A 12,823-nucleotide genomic window follows, 5' to 3' on the forward strand; every position below is an offset into this window, starting at 1 on the left:
TTTTTTGCACAGATGGCACCACCACCAAAAATCGCCTGTGAGATTTATTATTTATTTAAAATCTTCTGTTTCAAGCACTGCTTAGTAAAACTCGTGAGTGCTAGTAATTACATGCCACTGTATGGTTATAGTAATGTGCAACAATTGTTCTGAATTAGCGTTTACATGAAAAAGAATGTCAATTTGCACGGACCTGGTAAGCAGATAAATTAGCTAAATTCACTACTCCCCTGTAGATTCCCTAATTAACATAAGCCAATTTTCTCTTCATAGAAATTGAGATAAGGGCTTGCTGCTTGATTATTGAAAATTTCAGAGTTTCAGCTGGAATAGTTTTGTCCCGTTGCCGGTAATGCGTGACCAAGTATAGTCATAAATTGCCAAATGTAAGTAATTATACCACACAAACTGTTCATTAGAACACAAAACAACTTTGCATATATGATAAGTACACTGGAGCCTAGAAAACCACTAAATATTGTTGTCCTGAATTTAAAAGGAAAAAAGATATTCATTCATAAACTTTTGTAGTTTTGCCCATTTTTATTAGCGCCTATATAAATTTCTAATCGCTTTACACGCAATTTCTCTTCATAGAAACCTTGTATGACATTTCATTTAAAGATACAGCAAATTTCATTTTGTTATGTTGAACAGTTTAGTCGGAATGGCAGTACAGCGGAGACTAGTACAGCAAAAACGCCGTTTTTTGCTCCCACTGTTTTGACTGCCGTTAGGTGACACTTCAGGCTAGGCAATAATACTAGGTATCATTGGAAAGCGCACAAAGTAAGCTTTCCAACGAAATAAAGTTCACATTTTTCCAATGAGCGCAGGAAGCACAGTGCGTCCGCAAACAATGACTAAAATGCCTAGCGCGTGCCGCCGGAGTGGGACCGCCACCTTAATTCATAGAGAAGCCCCCGGCCTGATGCTTGGCCACTTGTAGAAGTTCGCATCTCGAAAGGGGGCCCTGTAGAGAATTCTGAGTGTGGTCTATGGGCATTCCTTGTCCAACCACAGGCAGCCTTGTTGTAAAGCATCCACCATGGCTGTTGGAGGCAGACAAGAGCTGCCGTCGGGTACCTACTGATAAATAGGTACAAGCGTGCTCCCGGCCAAGTGCTTGAAAAGGGGAGTATTTCCAAAACCCAAAGGCATCCCCGCTTAATAGGTGCCTCGGAATGCCACATGTGAGAATGGCTGCTGTGCCAGCTACCTAGATTTCATGCAAAACACCCATTGCTATGATTAGCAAGGATTTTAAAACGCACTGATTAGCAAGTGAACTATTTGCATTTGCAATCGAAATGCAATTGAGTTATGTCTTCTCCCACACACTACCTGTCACAAATTGGCTGAGTACTCTTTTCTACCAACCCACTGTGGTGACTTTGATTATTGAAAAGTTGATTATTACAAAGACAACGAAGGCCAATTGCCTGTCCCTTTCTTTTACTTTTACACAGAAACCTCGCCATCAGTACGTCAGTGTGACATCATCGATTTCAAGGTACCTTATAGTATTTTGGCCACTTTGGCTTGGGGAAAGTTCTCAATATTTGCCACAATAAGTCTGGAAATTTTCGACACCAGTCTTGTCCTCCTTCGCTTATAAACAATTGACTAGGCCCGTACGGATATTGCCAAAATCTGTGACGTCACGGCGACCTCGCCACCCACCTTTTGGTGTTCTCTGTATTTTGGTGTCTTTAGCTTACTCGCAGTAAGAGCAGCTGTTTCGTTATTGCAAGAGCATAGCTTACTAATACAGCTCCTCTTTGGTTTCGCTATAGGTACACAATATAATGTGGCACAGTGTTCTCCATGTTATGTGCACCCTTACTAAAAAGATGTTCGCTGTGCATGAACAAGGGAAAGAGGAAAGACTAAACAATACAGAACGCTGCTAGAAACAGTAAAGGCCAAACGTCTGTTCTGTCACATAGTGCTCTCCCTTGTGTTTGCTTCTTCGATCCCACGTACTCATGCTACAAACATCTTATATTTCTATTGGCAAGGCCAAATTTTCACGATATTGTACACGCACCCACCGCAGTGGCATTCTGTGGCAATCTGCTGCTCAGCACAAAGTCACAGGCTCAAGTGCTGGTTACAACGGCCACATCTCACTGGGGGCAAAATGCAAAAATTGCTCGTGCATGTAGATTTAGGCACAAATAAGGAAAACCTCAGGTGGTCAAAATTAAGCCAAGGCCCTCTACTATGATGTCTCTGATAACTCACCGAACAGTTTCAGGACATTGAACGCCGCAGTTTAATTCTCTGTATTACATGCGCTTTAAGGATAAAGTGGCTGCAAAAATTTATGGTGTCTTATTTTATTTGTTTGCAGGATAAGACGACCGCAGCAGATGACTGCCTCAGCTAGGCAGTCGGCTTTCTTGTGCTGCAAATTTGCTACCATTACCTCGCTGAGTAAATTTTTCTTGGTAGTGCTTTTGTATTCATGCTTACTGCCACTTGGACAAAAAGAGTGAAAGTGTAGACAAGGTGGTCGTAACTGTCATCTCGTGTTGATAAGCGTTGTATTTTTCAGTTCATCATAAGAGGAGTACTGACGTAACACTTTGTACTTTTCATCTTTTGTGTTACATGAAGGTCTGGGATCTCGAAACCACTGTATATATACCGTGTTTTTTTTTTTTTTTTGTGAGGTCCAAAATTTTTAAATATTGCCTGTGGCAGATAGCACAGCTCTAACCCTTCATCTAATTTCCTCAATGAGGTGGCCATTAGTTCTACGAGAAATCAAAATGCTTCATTAAATAATTAACACAGTTCTGCTAATTAACTTGTAATTGATTACTTAACGCCACATATTTATATCTATGAATTATAGCCGGTGAGTTTGCCAGGCATATCCACTTGAAATAAATTCTCTGGACTGCACCAGTTTTCGAGATAATAATTTTCGAAGTGTCTGACGAAATGCTTTGGCATTCCAGTTACTTTTTTAAAGAAAACATTGTTTTATGCAATGAAGCATAGAAGTAACTGCAACACCAATGCATTTTGTCGGACACTTTGAAAATTAATATCTCGAAAGTGTTGCAGTCCAGAAAATTAATTCCAAGTGGACACGCCTTGTGAACTCACGGGCTATAATTTGTAGATTTAAATATTTGCCGTAGAGTTAATAAATAAAAAGTTAGTTAGGGTAATTATGTTAACTATTTCATTAGGTGCTTTGGTTTCTCATCGAAGTAATGGCCACCTGATCGAGTGATTTAGATCAAGGGTTAGAATTGTCTTATCTGCCACAGGCAATATTAAAGAACGTTGGACCTAAAAAAAAACACCCAGTACACTGGCAAGCTCCACAGTGCACTAAGTAATCTAATATTTAAGAGCTTCCTGCGAGCCAGTCTTTAGTTTATTTTCCATTAGGCGTTGTACTCATGGTGTGGCTCGGATGTAGCAGCATAATAGGCCACCTTGCAAGCTGGAGCAAGTGCCAAAACATTGCGGTGTCCTGCTTCAACGTGACAATTTTCTGTGTCGTGATGTCTCGGCACATACACCTACTGGGAAACGAAATAGATAATGGTTTGTAGAAAGCTATCCTAGTTAATTATTTAGGGCACTATGAGGCTTTCCAGTATTTTTTCTAGGGTTTTAATGTCTTAATTTAACGCAGAAAAATTTAAAGTTGTAAATGTGATATCGTGCCTCTAGAGGTGATAGCTGCCCAACTACAGCAAAATTTTTATACATAACTTTCTAGGATGTTTTGCTTTTGTGAATGATCCCATGGTGCTTCGATGCTGATATTCAGAAGTGATGGTTACATTCCAAATGACTTTCCTAGCAATCATTATGAGCTGTTCCCAATGCTTTCCTGTTTTGCTTTCTTGATGTTTGTTAGCCCTTGCCATTGAGTTATAAAATGCAGAGTTGGGATAGTGTAACAACTCTATACCACTTCTTTTGTCAGGGGTCTTAGCACCACTCCGCTGATGTTGTCACCAGGATTGGCCAATCAAGAACGATGGATGAGAAGCAAAGAACAGAATCCAGGGAAAGGAATCACTACATTATGCCAGCTCCCTCTGTAATAGCTACACTCTATTTGGAGCACCTTTTGTATGTTTACATTTATATCCGACATGTCTACGATGATCATCTTGGCCTATTAATAGGGGACCCTAGGCAAAACAACAGTTTTTATGACCAAGTTTCGCGACAATGCTGGATGTCGAAATTTGCACAATAATCATTGTTTCCATACTGCCGAGGAATGCAGTACGGAAACGTATCAACTAAAACAGCAATGCCTTTTGCTGCACATTTTGGATACCCAATTTTCAATACCGGTGGAAGGCACAGAGATTTCTAGCGAAGAGACTATGCTTTGTTTCCTGCAATTCTGCAACAGAAGATATGCAAAATACTGGAAGAAGGCTTTTCTAGACTATTTAGATGCCTTACACAAGATGGCCCACCACCTGCTCATGGCACCATTGCCAAGAATAGGCTCGTGAACACCTACTTTGTCGCACATGCAGTAGTAAGGAAGAGGTGGTGGCAAGGATGGTGGCCCCAGCTCGTGCCCTCGTGCTTTATTCCTGCTTTTAGGTGGCATCCGCCACCTTGTGTAGGTCAAACTATATGTGTGGGGACACGCGCTCTTGCTGAATCTCGCATATCCCCTCTTGCAAGGTGCCCCATAGCTTGGAACAGAAGGGAACGAAGACACAGCACTGTGTTCTGTCGTCCTGCGTGTTCTCTTGCGCTTACCCTCAAGTTATGCAGTACCAACTAGCCTACCAGTCTATTCTCATGCCCCATAGTCGACAGTTAAAATGTTCATTAGTAAAATATAGTCAGGTAATCATTGCATTGGTAATTGTCATGCATATTTTGATGCCCGCCACTGGCGCAAAGCTTGGTCAGCAGAAATAGTCACTTTTTCTCGGGTCCCCTATATTTTAATCATTTCAGACAGTCATCATAAAGAACATGTATACTGTCTTATTCCAAACACAAGACAAAATGGTCGCAAGAAGATTGAGATTTGATTAACAGTGGCCAGATTAGGGAAGCCTCAACCACAAGCCAATGCTTAAACAAGAGGTTGGCTTTCTTTGCCCTAACAAAGACAGTTCCCCTTGTTGAAATGTTGCCCCCAGGCTGAGGGATTCCTTGACACCCACTATTAATCAAAATGTGCTGTTTTGATTTTTTCAAAGAAATAATTTGTCTCGTTTTTATTCCTTTATTGAATAGCTGTGGACCCAGTAATTACGCACGGTATAGAGCCTCAACTCTTCAAAAGCTCAACAAAAAGAAGTCGCCTTTTAGTGCAACTAATTTCGGAACACGCTTACAAGCGCAGCGTGGCTTCGGATGTGATAAAGGAGACTATTCACATCATCGAAACTTTATGTGACAGTCTCCTTGTACCAGACGCTCCTGATGCGTATGCACACACACACACTGTGATTGTGCAGCCAAAAGCTCAGTCCATTCAGCACTTCACAGGACACAAGGGGAGAGCGACTTGCCATACGTTTTTGAAAGCGCACAATTGCAAGGGCCAATTTCATGAAAGGAGCAAAATGGACATCCACCTGGAATGTAGCATGCAGTCTAGCGGCCAGCGTCATCGTCATCGGCTGCCTTCTACTTATGGCGCACTCAGGTGCATAGGCATGTGCCTCGTTCCTCATGCTGTGTGCTGCGAGGCTACAAGAAGAGAAAAAGAATAAAATATAGTCTCTTCTGCTCCTGCCATCGGCCTGAACGGTTCCCTGTTCTTTTGCTCGCCGACTCGTGCATTGTTACAGTAGACCTAACCTTGGTCCCTATAACGTGGTGACCCGGACGTGATCGCAAGGCGAGCACCATAGCATGAAAGAACAGGGAACCGTTCAGGCCGATGGCAGGAGCAGAAGAGACTATATTTTATTCGTCATCTCTTTCTGTAACCTCACAGCGCGCAGCACGAGGCACATGCACGTGCCCATGCACCTGAGGGCGCCATAAATAAAAGGCAGCCGATGAAGATGACGCTGGCCGCTAGATGCAACTACATAGGAAACTCATAGAGATTTCTTAGAACAAGTGCTTTGACGTTTGAAAATTCAGGACAGTTTGGCAGCTTTTGACAATATAATCATTGTATGGCCTTCAACCATCACACCGGGCTGAATGGCACAGGCTTGAGATTTTGTGGTGCACCTGTGACCACTACCTCCGCCTTCGGTGACATGAATAGTCTTCTTTTTCGTGGCCGAAGCCACTGTACACTTGGCACATATATTAAATGAGTTGCAAAAAAGTGCTGTAATTACTTGCGGTGTTGTCAAGCAATTGAGGCTTCGTACAGTACTTATGGTAGGAAGGTAACCAACAGCTACATTAAAAAGCAAGAAATGCAGGACATAAAATTTTTGTGTCGGAACTCCTTTAAACTGTCAAAACTCTTTTAACCTTTATTGGTTCAGATGTACAACTGTACCAGTTTGTTTTTTACACGAAAGCTGACGCTAACAGCTGTTGGTAAAATACACGATGAACAGCGCTGCAAAGGAAACAATTTGCCATCTATGTGTTTCTTATCTTGATTATGACCTTTGTTCACACCACTGTTTGTAATGTGTTCTTAAATGCGTGTAACAATTGTTTGAACCAGCGAGGTTCTCACATAATATAGCAGGAACAGTTTGCTTTTCTGTTGAAATGAACTGGCACTTCTTTGGGGCAAAACACAGAAATATTATCTCTGCTTTTGATCTCGGGGTTCTTCACTGCAGTGTATCTGTAACAGTCTTGCAAATAATCATACGTATGTTTCTTGCATACACAAACAAACATCTTACATATTAGTGTGTCTGCTCACAAGATAAGTGATAAGGAATTCCTTTTATGAATAGATATTAGTTATTGAGCAGAAACGGCTTGTTATTATGCCAATCTCAGTGGTTGCTACATCGTAAAACATGTGGTGCTTTAAAATGAGTGAGCAGAAGCATCCATCAGAATCGCTGTAAAAGCAGTGCATTGTAAATGCTCACACCAGTGTCAGTAGTGCCACCAATACTACAGTGAACCATCAGAAAAGTACTTTTGTAGGAGTGTGCGAATATTCAAGACCTTCAAATAACAAGTCGAATATTTCCCTATCCGACTGGGTTTTTAAATCGAATAGCCACTATTCATAAATACAAATATTTGTAAAATAGTTGTTGAATACTTTGAATTGCGAAGTGTGCGCAATAAAGCATGATTGCGGTAACTTTCATTCCAGTGGCTACAGTAGACATAAATCACAAGAAGTTACATAGTGGAGCACTTTGCATTGCGCAGGAAGCCAGACTTCTTCAGCAAAACTGCTGCCACTTCCACTCACCAATGAGTCCAGCGTATGTGAATAAAACTGCTTGTCTGCTTTTAACGCTGCATTTGTGCTTTTAATAAATTGTGCTTTATAACACAGTCATACGACAGAAACTTGCTAACGTTGTGAATGTACTGCATTGTGGACATTGTTTTATGTAAACGCTGAATATGGCAGTTCATTATTCGAAAAGTATTCAATTCCCTTTAAGCATTCGATTTAGTCTTAACAATTATTACTCGCACACCCCTACACTTTTCAAACCAATTTTCACTGTACTTTTATTTGGTTTATGGACCATTGGAAAGCGCTAATGTATATTTGCATTAGTATAATGGTACATATCACTGCTGCTCTTGAGTATAGCACAAAGCTAAAGTGTCTCTTTTTTTTTCTTCATCACACTGTGTCATGCTGTGACGTATCGTTTTGAACCATGTCTCAGATGCAGTAATGTGGACCAACATATTCAGTTGAACTGCCTTCTGCATTCATTTTTCATTAATGAATTTAAAATTTTCATCCATTTCTGCCTTTTTTCCTGTTTCATTCATATAGATCCAGCCCACCTTCTTCCTTTGAATTACTTTTAGCTGTGCTTCATGTCGTTACTGCTTATTTTGTGAACTGCTGATTCAAACCTAAGCCGTTTGGAACAGTTTTCACTGGTATTGAGTATGCTTATATAAATATAGACGCAGATGCTTAGTGGCGACAGTGCCAGTGTAACTTTCCGTCAGTTATTAATTTGCCTAGTTCTTTTTAATTAAACTGTGTAAAGCATCTGCACATTTCTTTTGGTAAGATTGAGGTGTATAGAAACGTAGAAGAATACACACAGTACAGTAGCGTCATTGCTTGCACAATCAATGAGCTTTTACGTGTTGGACGCTATTTGGAAACACGCATTCTGCATGGTGAAGAAGTACGGCCTTTGTTAAAAGTATACAGGCCACTCTGCGCCCTTGCCAGACATGTCGTTCGGCTGTGTTGTGTGGTTCCTGTGGCGCTGTTGACAATGCAGACCTCTTGATGGTGAATACAACTCTTTTCAATCGCCGGGGCATGGAAGCTTATGGCATACCACAGGAGCTCTTCTACACAGCCTGTAGACAAACTGGTGGTTGCAGGCAACGTAGCTCGTATACTTTTGGCGAGACGTGTACCTTCTCACTGTTCATGCAGTGTTGGTACAGAGCGAACCTCTTGCTATTTGCAGGTGCAGCTGGGTCGTCCACAAGCTTGGAAACTTACTCCACAGAAGACGAAGCTTCAAGAAAGAAAAAAGGTCACTACTGCAACCTTTGCCCCTATGTTGCGAAGAGTTCACCATCTTTGAGACAACACATGCTGACTCATACTGGAGAGAGGCCCTTTGAGTGCACCGTCTGCTTGGCTAGGTTTGCGCAAGTGGGAACACTTTCAAATCACATGCGCAGGCACAGTGGAGAAAAACCGTTTCAGTGTGCCCTCTGCCCATATAGATCGGCTACCAGGAGTTCCATCTTGTACCACATCAAAAACCACACTGGTGACAAGCCCTTTGCATGTAACGAGTGCTCTTACGTCACCGCAAACAGAACGGATCTGGTAAAACATGTCCGCATTCATACAGGCGAAAAGCCATACAAGTGTAAGGAGTGCTCATACGCTTGCGCCCAAAAAGCACACCTGTACCGGCACATGTGGCGGCACACCAAACACCAGGCTCAATTGCAGGGCCACACTTCCTCTTCTGGAGTATGATGGACAACAATGGGAGCCAAGGAATTTAAAGTTTCCTTCAGTCGTTAAAGGTGCCCCAGAACACTTTTATTGCGATAGCAATTATATGGACACTCCAAAGCAGATTTCTGCCGTCGGCGTCGCCGTTGCCGTCGCCATGAGGTTCCGTACGACATCAATGGAGATGAAACCGTCGCCGCGCGCCGCCGAACGCTGTGTGTGCGAGTGAAAGGGCGCGAGGGACGCGCGCTTTCACGGGAAGTGAACGCACGGCGGAGAACAAATGCGCGTTCTGGGCCGTGCTCCCTTAAGGGCTGCAGAAGTAGGCGTCTCTTTCCTCCTTTACAATCACCATATATGTAGAGCAAACGCGCCTTCTTCCGACGCGCGAAAGGCCGAGGGGGGAGGACGAGGGAAGGGAGGCGACGCTTAGCTGCGGCACCAAGTGCCTATTTATATCAGAGGCTCCGGCAACAGTCACCAACGCCGCACGCATTTTGTGCGAACGCGGGCAAAACGCCGACAGCGTCGACAACAGTTCTGCGTGTTGCCGGTGCTGCTGCATGTCCAAGTTTATACAGCTGATAAAGCTACTATCATTACTCCGTATAGCTCTCTACAAATTTGCTATCGCAATTGATGCTTCGCCTTTCAGGTGAAACTGCGACAACTTTTTTTGACTGAGTTGAATAAATAAACCTGTTTATTTGCTGGACAGTGCTGTTCTCGTGAACATCTCAACTTAGTAATATTCCTGCATGGGCACCCATCATGGTGGCTCAGTAGCTCTGGCATTCTGTTACCAAGCTCCAGTTCACAAGCTTGGCTCCCCGCCACATTCCGACAGGGGCAGAATGCAAAAATGCTTGTGCAACATGCTTTTAGTGCACTTCAGCACCTTCCGTGCTATGCTACTAGCCCAAATTTTGAACAGAAGGCCAAATTACTTTTAAGAACCTCAGTTGCCAAAATTGTTTTCGCTTCCCCAGAAAGAATAAATTCACTCCTGCCTGCACTGTCCTATGGTTTGTGTGCTGGCATCTATCAAAAGCACTATTAAGCAATCAGACAGAACTAGGCTCGTGCATGATATTGCTAGAAAATGCAAGGTACTGCTGACTACGCGAGCTCGTCCTTGGTTGTTTTTACCAGAAATGCGTGGACGAACCCAGCTCATCCAAGGCACGGAAGGGGCTAAAGAAGCACAGTTGGTCAAAATTCATCCGGAGTCCCCCTACTACGGCATCCCTCATAACCCAGTGTGCTGTTTCGGGGCGTTAAGCCCCATCATGTAATTTCCAATCTTCCATTTGTAGCAGGGAGCCTCAGTTTTTTTTGCTTTTTTTCAAAAGTCAGCCTGCTTTTTCTTTCCCTTCAGCTCAGTATTCCTGTCGCTTTTCACACATATCCCTAAACATTTATAGACATGACAGCCATCTTTAGGCAGGATGGACGACGCAGTGCCTTGAGCAGATGCAAAAATTTGTACATGCTTATGTACAAACCCTGCTTGGACCTGTGCAAGGTCCAAGCAGTATTGTATAAATAAATAAAATAAAACAAAAACAGACCTCGTCACTGACATGGCTGTAGTGCCACCTTGTGGTGGAGAGTGACATCACTGTGCGGGCACTAACTCGTTACGCTAATTGCCACCATTGCCTCCGAGACAAGGCAGCATGACAGAGTGTCGCACCATTTGATCTTAAAGCCATACTAATAGAATATATGCAACACGATCGGTAGAGTATAGGGACGAATTGTTTTTCATGAGCATACCAGCAAGAAGTCTGAGCACACTTCTGAACAAGAAAAAGCATGCGAAGACCATAAGGGCGTGGCAGCAGCTGCTTATCATTCAAAGGTGCATTCAAAGACCTTTTATTTAAAAATATACAGATGCTGATGCATTCCATACCTTTCATAAAAGTTGTTACAAAGCTCATATAAATGTTTGGGCCCCTGTGACCCCTGAAGCACTGCTTCTTCTACTGATGTGTTGCAATTTTCACCAGTTAAGACATTCGAAACGATAAAACATTGTCACGCAAGCAGTTTATAATTTTGTACCTTCTTTTTTAGGCTGTAGAGAAAAAGTGCATAGTATTTACACACGTTCACGTGGCGGGAAACATTTTATTCTTTTTTTTTTTCATCTTTCACATGAATACTTGTTTCCCTGCAAATGCAACACTAACACTCTCTTTTCAATGTCTCGTTGTTTTAGAAAGCAGCCAACAAGACCATCTCGTGATGATTCTTAATTCTTTACTGCAATAAATCAATTGCGTCTTGAATGTGATGCATGAAGTGAGAAGCGAGTGCTTGCCATAACGAAGTTTACATTCACTGCCTCATGACTTTGTTTTTTAGGTTAGAAATGCTGTGATCTGAAATTGTGATGTTTTCTTGTAGCCTAATTTTATACACCTGTTCTTCACAAAGGCAGTTTCATCATCCCCTGAAGTCAATCTGCATTGAACATAATGAGGGTGATTGAAGTGCAAAGTGCGAGTGAGTGTAAGAATAAGTGAAGCATGCTTGAAAATGGCATGTAGCAGCACTCAATCTGCATTAGCAGCAGCGTGCTTCAAGTCCTCTACATAGTCAATGTACAGCAACACACAAAAAGCTTATGATGATGACTACTAGCTTTGCTTCTCACTTTTCTTGCATAGATGTCCTGCGTATGTTGCCATGTTGCAATATCTGTCAACTGCTTATTGATCAAGTCCATGTTGGGTTTTAAAAAATGGTGACCTTGACACCCTAAATTTGTTGAGTTGCTGTCACATGACAGTCGCTGTGGTCTGCAAATTTCAATAAAGCTAAGCTAATTTCTATTGCAGTGTAATGTCATTCACATGGTGCTCTTGAGCACACCTTTCAAGAAGTACGAACAAGACTTTTGGCTGGTTTTTATTTGTTTGCTGGAGAGCTGTCAACCCAGTTACATGAAGTACGTAAGCATGGAGCTTCAATTTCTCTAGAGTGCAGCAAGTAATTATGTTGCCTTTTAATGCAACCAGATCAAAATGAGCACCAAGTGCAGCGTGACTTCAGACATGAGAAAGGAGACTGTCTTTGTCACGAAAATATGGCAATCTCGTGGTACCAGACACCAGTGACACACAAGCACACACACTTGCTCACTCATTGAAATGGAACAATAGGAAAGAGCAAGCTCCTCTGTTTCCAAGACACGCGGTCAATAGGAAGGGTCAACTTGGCAGCTCTCAGCACCATGGTCATTGTATGGCTTTCAACCACCGCACTGACCCTCCATGGTTGTTTAGTGGCTTTGGCATTGTTCTGCTCGGCACGAGGTCACGGGATCAAATCCCAACTGTCACCGCCACTGCATTTTAATGGGCGCAAAATGTAAAATTGCCAGTGTACCATGCATTGGGTGCACATTAAAGAACACCAGGTGGTGAAAATCGATCCAGAGTCCCCCACTACAGCGTTGCCTCAAAATCAGGTCATAGTTTTGGCACACAATACCCCAGAATTTAAGTTAATTTTTAACTACTGCACTGGGCTGAATGACTTCGCCGGAGTGGTTTTTGATATCATGTGACTGCCATCTTTGTTTTCAGCGACGGGAATAGTTTCCTTTTTCAGATCCAAAGCTATGCTGCACTTGGCGAGCATTTTCAATGGGTTCCATAAAAGTACTTTAATTAGTTACTTGTCGCCATCTTGAGGAATTGTGGCTTTGAGCTGTAATTATGA

At 42.5% G+C, this 12,823-nt stretch overlaps 2 long non-coding RNA genes across 2 annotated transcripts; both read left to right on the plus strand.

Moving 5' to 3' along the window:
- The first annotated feature begins 4,188 nt into the window (after positions 1 to 4,188).
- On the plus strand, positions 4,189 to 9,012 carry LOC119441635 (uncharacterized). The gene is made up of 3 exons (XR_007465557.1): positions 4,189 to 5,097; positions 7,274 to 7,388; positions 8,583 to 9,012. It is a non-coding gene; the product is annotated as an uncharacterized LOC119441635 (long non-coding RNA).
- A 915-nt stretch (positions 9,013 to 9,927) lies between these two features.
- LOC125943105 (uncharacterized) lies at positions 9,928 to 11,845 on the plus strand. The gene is made up of 2 exons (XR_007465558.1): positions 9,928 to 10,573; positions 10,658 to 11,845. It is a non-coding gene; the product is annotated as an uncharacterized LOC125943105 (long non-coding RNA).
- Positions 11,846 to 12,823: the final 978 nt, after the last annotated feature.

Source organism: Dermacentor silvarum, chromosome 2 (genome assembly GCF_013339745.2).
Source record: "Dermacentor silvarum isolate Dsil-2018 chromosome 2, BIME_Dsil_1.4, whole genome shotgun sequence".
NCBI lineage: Eukaryota > Metazoa > Arthropoda > Arachnida > Ixodida > Ixodidae > Dermacentor > Dermacentor silvarum.